Source organism: Oncorhynchus kisutch, linkage group LG25, assembly GCF_002021735.2.
Source record: "Oncorhynchus kisutch isolate 150728-3 linkage group LG25, Okis_V2, whole genome shotgun sequence".
In the NCBI taxonomy this organism is placed as follows: Eukaryota; Metazoa; Chordata; class Actinopteri; order Salmoniformes; family Salmonidae; genus Oncorhynchus; species Oncorhynchus kisutch.
In genome coordinates this window covers 1,937,837-1,945,853 of record NC_034198.2, presented here as the reverse complement: position 1 = coordinate 1,945,853, position 8,017 = coordinate 1,937,837, and the positions used below count along the sequence as shown (strand labels likewise).

The 8,017-nt window shown below is 40.4% G+C and overlaps 1 long non-coding RNA gene across 1 annotated transcript; it reads right to left on the bottom strand.

The window, feature by feature from the left end:
- Positions 1-3,031: 3,031 nt before the first annotated feature.
- LOC116357473 (uncharacterized) lies at positions 3,032-6,788 on the bottom strand. The gene is made up of 7 exons (XR_004205474.1): positions 6,432-6,788; positions 5,801-5,886; positions 5,593-5,678; positions 5,135-5,453; positions 4,842-5,004; positions 4,643-4,758; positions 3,032-4,540 (listed from the first exon to the last, which is right to left on the bottom strand). It is a non-coding gene; the product is annotated as an uncharacterized LOC116357473 (long non-coding RNA).
- Positions 6,789-8,017: the final 1,229 nt, after the last annotated feature.

The following is an 8,017-nucleotide window of genomic DNA, read 5'->3' as shown; positions in this document are numbered from 1 at the left end:
GCCAGATCCCAGACTTGAATAAGATTTGACATCTCTGGAGAGACCTGAAAATAGCTGTACAGCGACGCTCCCCATCCAACCTGACAGAGCTTGAGAGGATCTGCAGAGAAGAATGGTAGAAACTCCCCAAAACAGGTGTGCCAAGCTTGTAGCGTCATACCCAAGAAGACTTGAGGCTGTAACAGCTGCCAAAGGGGCTTCACCAAAGTACTGAGTAAAGGGTCTGAACATACATTTGCAACAATTTCTAAAAATCTGTTTTTTGCTTTATCATTATGGGATATTGTGTGTAGTTTGATGAGAAAAAAACAATTTAATCAATTTTAGAATAAGGCTGTAACGTAACTAAAATGTGGAAAAGTCAAGAGGTCTGAATACTTTCAGAATGCACGGTAAACGTCACAGAAATGAAACACAGAGCAAAATAGATGATGATCAAATTTGCTGATAAAATCATTGAGAACAAAAGACTACCCTAAAGAGCTTTGGAAATCATTTAAGGAACTAGGCTGTAGTAGTACTACCATAAACAAACTCAACAGTATAGGACTGAACATCAGGGGGAGATGGCATATGAAAAAGCGAAGGTTGCCAATGAATTCAACTCTTTTTTTACTTCTGTTGCCAGCAAGCTGCTCACCAGTTCTGGTTTGTATGGAAACGACCAAGTCAAGAAGTATTACGCCGAGTTAGAGGTTCAGGCAAACTCTTTTTCTTTTGCAAAAGTAGCAACAGCCAAAAGAGCCAGTATGCTAGTGGAGCTTAAATGCTCCAAAGCCACAGGCCTGGATAATATTCCTGCAAGGTTTCTTAGAGATTCTAATGAGCAAATTGCCCCTTGTATTATGCATGTTGTTAATCTCTCCCCTGAACAATGCACCTTTCCCAGGGACATGAAACACGCTAAAGTTATATCTCTGTATAAGAAGGGTATAAAGTCTGACCCTGGGAATTATAGGCCTGCATCTATCCTCAGTATAGCATCAAAGTTCCTGGAGAGAGTTTTACATGAGCACATTTATGAATGTGTCAACAAACAAAGTCTAATGTATGATTTTCAGTCGGGTTTTAGAAAAACATACTCCATTGATTCATGTCTACTTTACTTGACTGACTTCATCAGGAAAGAGACTGATGAGGTTCATTTCTATGGAATGGTACTGCTTGACCTATAGAAGGCCTTTGATACAGTTAACCACTGTCTCCTAATCTCCAAACTGGAGAGGTTAAGCAGTCTCCCTCTAGGCTGGGTAAAGTCCTATTTCTCAGGTAGGGAGCAAGCAGTAGAGGTTAAGGGTTCACTGTCTCAGGCAAAACCAATGAGTTGTGGTGTTCCGCAGGGGAGCGTGCTTGGGCCTCTACTGTTTTATTGAATATAAACGATATGAAAGATGATTGTTCTTGCCGTCTTTTCCTTTTTGTGGATGACTACACTTCTAGTGTCTCACAAAAGTGAGATACTTAGGACAGAGCTTACTAATAGTAGCAAATGGCGAGGAGATAATAAGCTATCTCTGTATTTAGGTAAAACTGAGGCCATTATTTTGGGGTCCAGACCTACATTGTGTAGGTCCTCTGAAATCAGAGTGGAGTGTGAGGTGCTGACTACTAAAACCTCTGTTAGCTACCCGGGATGCATCCTTATCTAAGCTTATGAAGGAGAAGCTCTTGATAGCCCAGAATACGCTGATCAGGGTAGTATTGAAGGTGAGTCCACATACTCACATAGGCAGGAACTGCTTTCAGGAACTCCATTGGCTGCCTGTTGAGGCTAGGGTGTCCCAGATTAGATATGCAACATATTAGGGATGCACCAATTACAGCACCAGATCAGGTGTTGCTAATATGTGCTTATACAGGGTTCAGGAGTAATGCTGGGAAATGTACTTTCTTGTATACTAGAGCTAAAGTAAAACTGAAGTAAAAAACTGTTTGATGTCTTTCTGTGCCCATATGAATGTACCCTATGATGAAAAAAATGATGAGATACATTTTCTTCTTCTTTGTTTGTATGTTTTATTACTTTGTTCAACTGTGTTTGATCTTGTCTAGCCATCTTGTTTCAAGAAGACAACAATTGAAATAAGTCCCAGACTTTACTCTGTTTTGTCCTCAATGATTTTACTCATGTGCATGTATGGCTTTTTCAAGTTTTATGTGTGCTTGTTTTTGGACACGCCTACTCATTCAAGGGTTTTTCTTTAGTTTGACTATTTTCTACATTGTAGAATACTAGTGAAGACATCAAAACTTTGAAATAACACATATGGAATCATGTAGTAACCAAAAAGTGTTAAACAAATCAAAATATATTTTAGATTCTTCGAAGTAGCTACCCTTTACCTCCATGACCGCTTTGCACACTCTTGGCATGCTCTCAACCAGCTTCATGAGGTAGTCACCTGGAATGCATTTCAAGTAACAGGCATGCCTTGTTAAAAGTTAATTTGTGGAATTTCCTTCTTAATGCATTTAAGCCAATCAGTCCATATTATGGATAGAACAGCTCAAATAAGAAAAGAGAAACAACAGTCCATCCTTACTTTAAGACAACATTTCAAGAACTTTGAAAGTTTCTTCAAGTGCAGTCGTAAAAACCCCATCAAGTGCTATGATGAAACTGGCTCTCATGAGGACCGTGCTTAGCATATGTGTGAACTCTTTCAAGACTGTTGGAAAAGCTTTCCTCATGAAGCTGGTTGAGAGAATGCCAAGGATGTGCAAAGCTGTTATCAAGGCAAAGGGTGGCTACTTTGAAGAATATAAAATATAAAATATATTTAGATTTGTTTAACAATTAAGAAATTAGTACAAAATAAAGAAAAACCCTTGAATGAGTAGCTGTGTCCAAACTTTTGACTGGTACTGTATATGAAAATAAGAAACATGAGCTAAGCATGTTTACCTGGAGAATGAAATAGTTTATAAGACCTCCATGATTTATGTCATTTAGTCAGTTCTACCACCTCAACATTGACCATTTTAAATAGGGTCAGATGTAATGTTGTAGTAAAGTTCACCTTCAGTCTACAGGTGGGCATTGTGTCACTGTCAGAACCCACAGTATGTGCTTCAGTCTGAAAATCGTTCTCTCATCTCTTCGGTCTAAACTAGCCAGCCAGTAGCTACCGAAGTGGCTGGCCAGCCAAGATAGCTACAGAAACAAAACCCATTAAATACACTCACTGGAAATAAACACTTTTCCTAATATCATGACTTATTTCAACATCCTTAGGTTAGCAATTCACTAAATATACTGTTAAATAACTTTGACTCATAAAAAACAAAGGAGAGGTGCATGTTTGTACTGAGTACAAACTAAACGGCACCTATCTTGTGAACACCACACTTGGATCCAAGTGGATTGGCAGTTTCAAAGTCATCATAGTACAATTGGATCTGTAAAGCATTTATATGTTTTGGGAACAAGAGATGAGTCTTAAAGTAACTTCCATCACAAAAGTCTTAATAAGTGTCTTCCACAGATGTATCCCTAGGTGCATTTTCCAATAACTTACAGATTTCAGAATTGCGACACATGAATGTTAATGTTTCCAGTATAGGAATATATACAAAAGTGTCTTTCACTAGGACTTGATCATATATGCCTGCTTTTTTCCCCGCCTACTATCATATCCAACTCCCAACACTACTTCTACTGGCTCCACAAAACCCCATCTTTGGTTGAAGTACTTTGTTCTCTTGGTTTCTGTGTTAAAACTGGCAAATGGGTTTTCAAAAACTATCCTTTACAGCAGATGTCGAGGGGTTATCCATAGGCATAACTGACCGAACATGTTTAATTTGGGAGTGTAGCCCACTAGTAAGCTCTTCTAAATCACACACTACTGTTGACACAACACTATCTGCAACAATACTGGCCTGTAACTTGGCACTAATGGAGGCACAGATATCTTTAGCAAGACTCTGTCCATTCTACCCAAAACAATCACTTTGAGTGTTATCATGTGGGACATTTGTGGAGCTTCTGACTGGACTGGAGAATCAGCAACATGAGAGGGCCCATCTAAGCTTAATGCATTAACGACTTGACCAATATCCTTATGAATACTATTGAAATGTTTTCTGAAACCTGAGTATGTTGAAAACTGCGGTCTTCAAACATCTGGAGCACAGACCAATCTAAACTTGGTGGCGGAATAGAAGCTGTGATTAATTCTCAAATTCGATATCAATGACTGGCTGTTTCTGTGCAACACTTGACAACAAAAGCACCGCAAGATACATTTATCTGGTTAAGAAGTTTTGTCCTGAACTCTATCATGCTAGATGCCTCTTGTTTTGCATATATCAATGTTGTAGATGGTTGTCTGCAGAGGTTCTTCTGTAGAAGTTGACAAGAGCATCATCATATGTCAAGTTAAAGTGGGCTTTGAACAGTAGTTAATCAAACACACGCAGACTACTAGTTGCCTGGCACCACGATGTTGTCAATCTGACTCTGTCTTCTACCAACGGCAAGGAGGTACGGCTGTCGACCATGGCTCTCATCATGATGTTCTTCAATGCTGCAGCATGACTGCAACACACAAAGGGTCTTTCTAAGTCCCTTTCCACATGTTAAGACAATGAAGAAACAATCCAAAAAATAAATGACACAACAATTACTGTATCATCTTACCTTATGAAAGTGCACTAGTCTACCCACAACATCACTGGCACTGATCTTGGTCCTCTTCCCTCCTGCTGGTGGTGGGAGATGCAGCAGCAGCAGGGAGGACATATCATTGTCCCAGTCTGAGGGCAAGAAAAGGCAAAACACCCCAAATCACAAAAAATAATATCATAATATTGCACTATCCACGAGAGAATCCACTTACTGGTTTCGCAGTCATTCTCTTGTGGTTTTTCTGCAGACTTCAGGAGGCGACGCAAATCGGTGGTTGTAGTCAGGGATTTTGCCAGTTTGATGACTTTTAGGCTTCAATATTGCGTCCCACTTTTCAAGGAGCTTAGAGGATGTTTCATCGTCGGCAAAAAGTCCTGATTCACCCAAAACAAAGTGGATCAACTGAACTTCATGACCAAAATGACAAATCATGTTATCAATCAGACAAATAGCCTGTAGTTCTAATTCCAAGGCATACTACATACTACATACTACATCACTCACCAATCATTTGATGTCCAGAAACCTGGGAAAGACTGTGAGGACATCTGTGCTTCTGTCTGGACTATAAACTGGCTCCTGGCGATCCTGGAACACCTCCTTCATCATCTGCTAAATGTGTTTTTCAATGGCCGAGTGGACAAGGAAGGAAAGGGCCTCCTTGCATGCATCACCAACAAGCTGGTGGTCCAGGTCAGTCTTCCTCCTATGGGTTGGGCCTCCCGACTGGGGTGAAATACTCTTCTTGATGAGTCTTCCTTGATGCCGTCTTCAGGTGATAATTCAGATATCCTTTGCCCGTGTCAGGATCATAGAAGGGTTCCTTAGATGTGGGAAAAGATTACCAACATGGTAGTCAAATGGTTAGTATTTTTAGACTTGATTCTATGACTGTTTGGTGTCCCGCTCAGTCCACAGAACAAGTGGCAAAATATGAAAGCAAGCAAGCAAGCTCTACTTACATAGCCTTTGGGGGAAAACGGATCTCTCAACGAAGGAAAGAGGGTCACAATTCACAATTGGGAATCATCAAAAATGTGTATTTGTGCTACAAAAAAAGAGAGACTAATCAGAACACATAAGCTACACAGGGGGAAACAGAATGGGTCTGACACAAATCAAGCCCAAGGGTTCAATAAAGAAAATACATCAGACAGTTCATATTTTCACCTTGATCTCCATAAGAGAAGGTTGCAACTTCATGAACTTCTTGCATTTTTGGTATTGGACCTTCACCAACATGTTACACTGCACTCCTGCAAAATGCAATTACACACAATGTCATATTGAAGTTATGGTGTAGCTGTACATCATACAAGATTCCCCTTTATACCCTCTCCCCTTTGTCTTCCCTGCAGTGGATCAACCATTCGTTTCAAATTCCACTTTAATGATGTAAAAGGTGTCCGCCTGCCTGCGGATCTGGAGCTTGGCAACGCAATATTCCAGTGAAATCAACCAACCTATCTAGCTAGCTATCTGACTAGCTACAAACAGTTACCACAACCACTCAAATCCATAGGAAAGAAATTGGGAAATACATTTCAAGCCGTACAGGCTTGAACACAATGCCTGATCTGTGATCAACAACAAGCACACACCAGACATGTTAATCTAAGATGACCGAGGACAACCCTATCACGTCTGGCCACGTGCCCTAGCTAGCTAACGTTAGAGCTAAATTACAAGATGTTGAGTTCAGTGTTGTAGCTAGCTATATAGCTATCTATCTAACAATTTTAGGCCAGACAAATATATGCGTTTTGAAGAACAAATTTGTAGATATTAGCCATGTTGTTACCGTTACTTCCTGGCTAGCTACATGCTGCACCAAACAAGGCTCAAATTGATCACACTAGGTCACACCCCAATTAATTGGCCTTGTGAACTCAACACGCACATGGTTGAAATCAACTCTGATTCTTTAAGATTTTCATTAATTTCCTCAAATCGAAAATTTTGCAGATGTAGCTATATCTACAAACAAAGATCTTGACCATTCACATAGCTGGTATAACAAGTTTGGCCACCAGCTAACTTATTAAAATATACACTAGCGTTCAAAAGTTTGGGGTCACTTAGAAATGCGAGGGTCCCCGCTCTAGAGACGCCACCTAAGTGGGCCAAGCCAGAGGTGGAGCGGGGTCTACGTCCCTCACCAGAGCCGCCACCGCAGAGAAATGCCCACCCAGACCCTCCCCTATAGGTTCAGGTTTTGCGACCGGAGTCCGCACCTTGAGGGGAGGGGTACTGTCACGCCCTGACCTTAGAGCTTTATATGTCTCTATTTTGGTTTGGTCAGGGTGTGATTTGGGTGGGCATTCTATGTTATTTTTTCTATGTTTTTGTATTTCTTTGTTTTAGCCAGGTATGGTTCTCAATCAGGGACAGCTGTCTATCGTTGTCTCTGATTGAGAACCATACTTAGGTAGCTTTTTCCACATGGTTTTTGTGGGTAGTTAGTTTCTGATTAGTATTTTGCACCTTATAGGACTGTTTCGGTTATTCTCTTGTTATTTTTGTTTAGTGTTCAGTGTAAATAAAAAGTCATGAACACTTACCACGCTGAGCTTTGGTCCGATTCCTCTTCAGAAGACGACACCCGTTACAGGAAGTTAAAACTTGGTCGCAAATGGGTCTTCCAAATGGACAATGACCCCAAGCATACTTCCAAAGTTGTGGCACAATGGCTTAAGGACAACAAAGTCAAGGTATTGGAGTGGCCATCACAAAGCCCTGACCTCACTAATGTGTTATGGTTTTAAAAGGAATGATTTACAGCTGAAGTCAGAAGTTTACATACACCTTAGCCAAATATATTTCAACTCAGTTTTTCACAATTCCTGACATTTAATCCTAGTAACAATTCCCTGTCTTAGGTCTGTTAGGATCACCACTTTATTTTAAGAATGTGAAATGTCAGAATAATATTAAAGAGAATGATTTATTTCAGCTTTTTTTCTTTCATCACATTGCCAGTGGGTCAGAAGTTTACATACACTCAATTAGTATTGGGTAGCATTGCCTTTAAATTGTTTAACGTCGGTCAAACGTTTCAGGTAGCCTTCCACAAGCTTCCCACAATAAGTTGGGCGAATTTTGGCCTACTCTTTCTGACAGAGCTAGTGTAAATGAGTCAGGTTTGTAGGCCTCCTTGCTCGCACACACTTTTTCAGTTCTGCCCACAAATGTTCTATAGGATACTGTCACGGCTGTTTGAAGGAGAGGACCAAGGTGCAGCGTGGTAAGCGTACATTATCTTTTAATGATCAAAATGACGCCGACAAAACAATACAAAAACAAACCGTGAAGCTCAAAGGCAAAGTGCCATAAAGAAAGTCAACTTCCCACCAAGACAGGTGGGAAAAAAGGCACCTAAGTATGGTT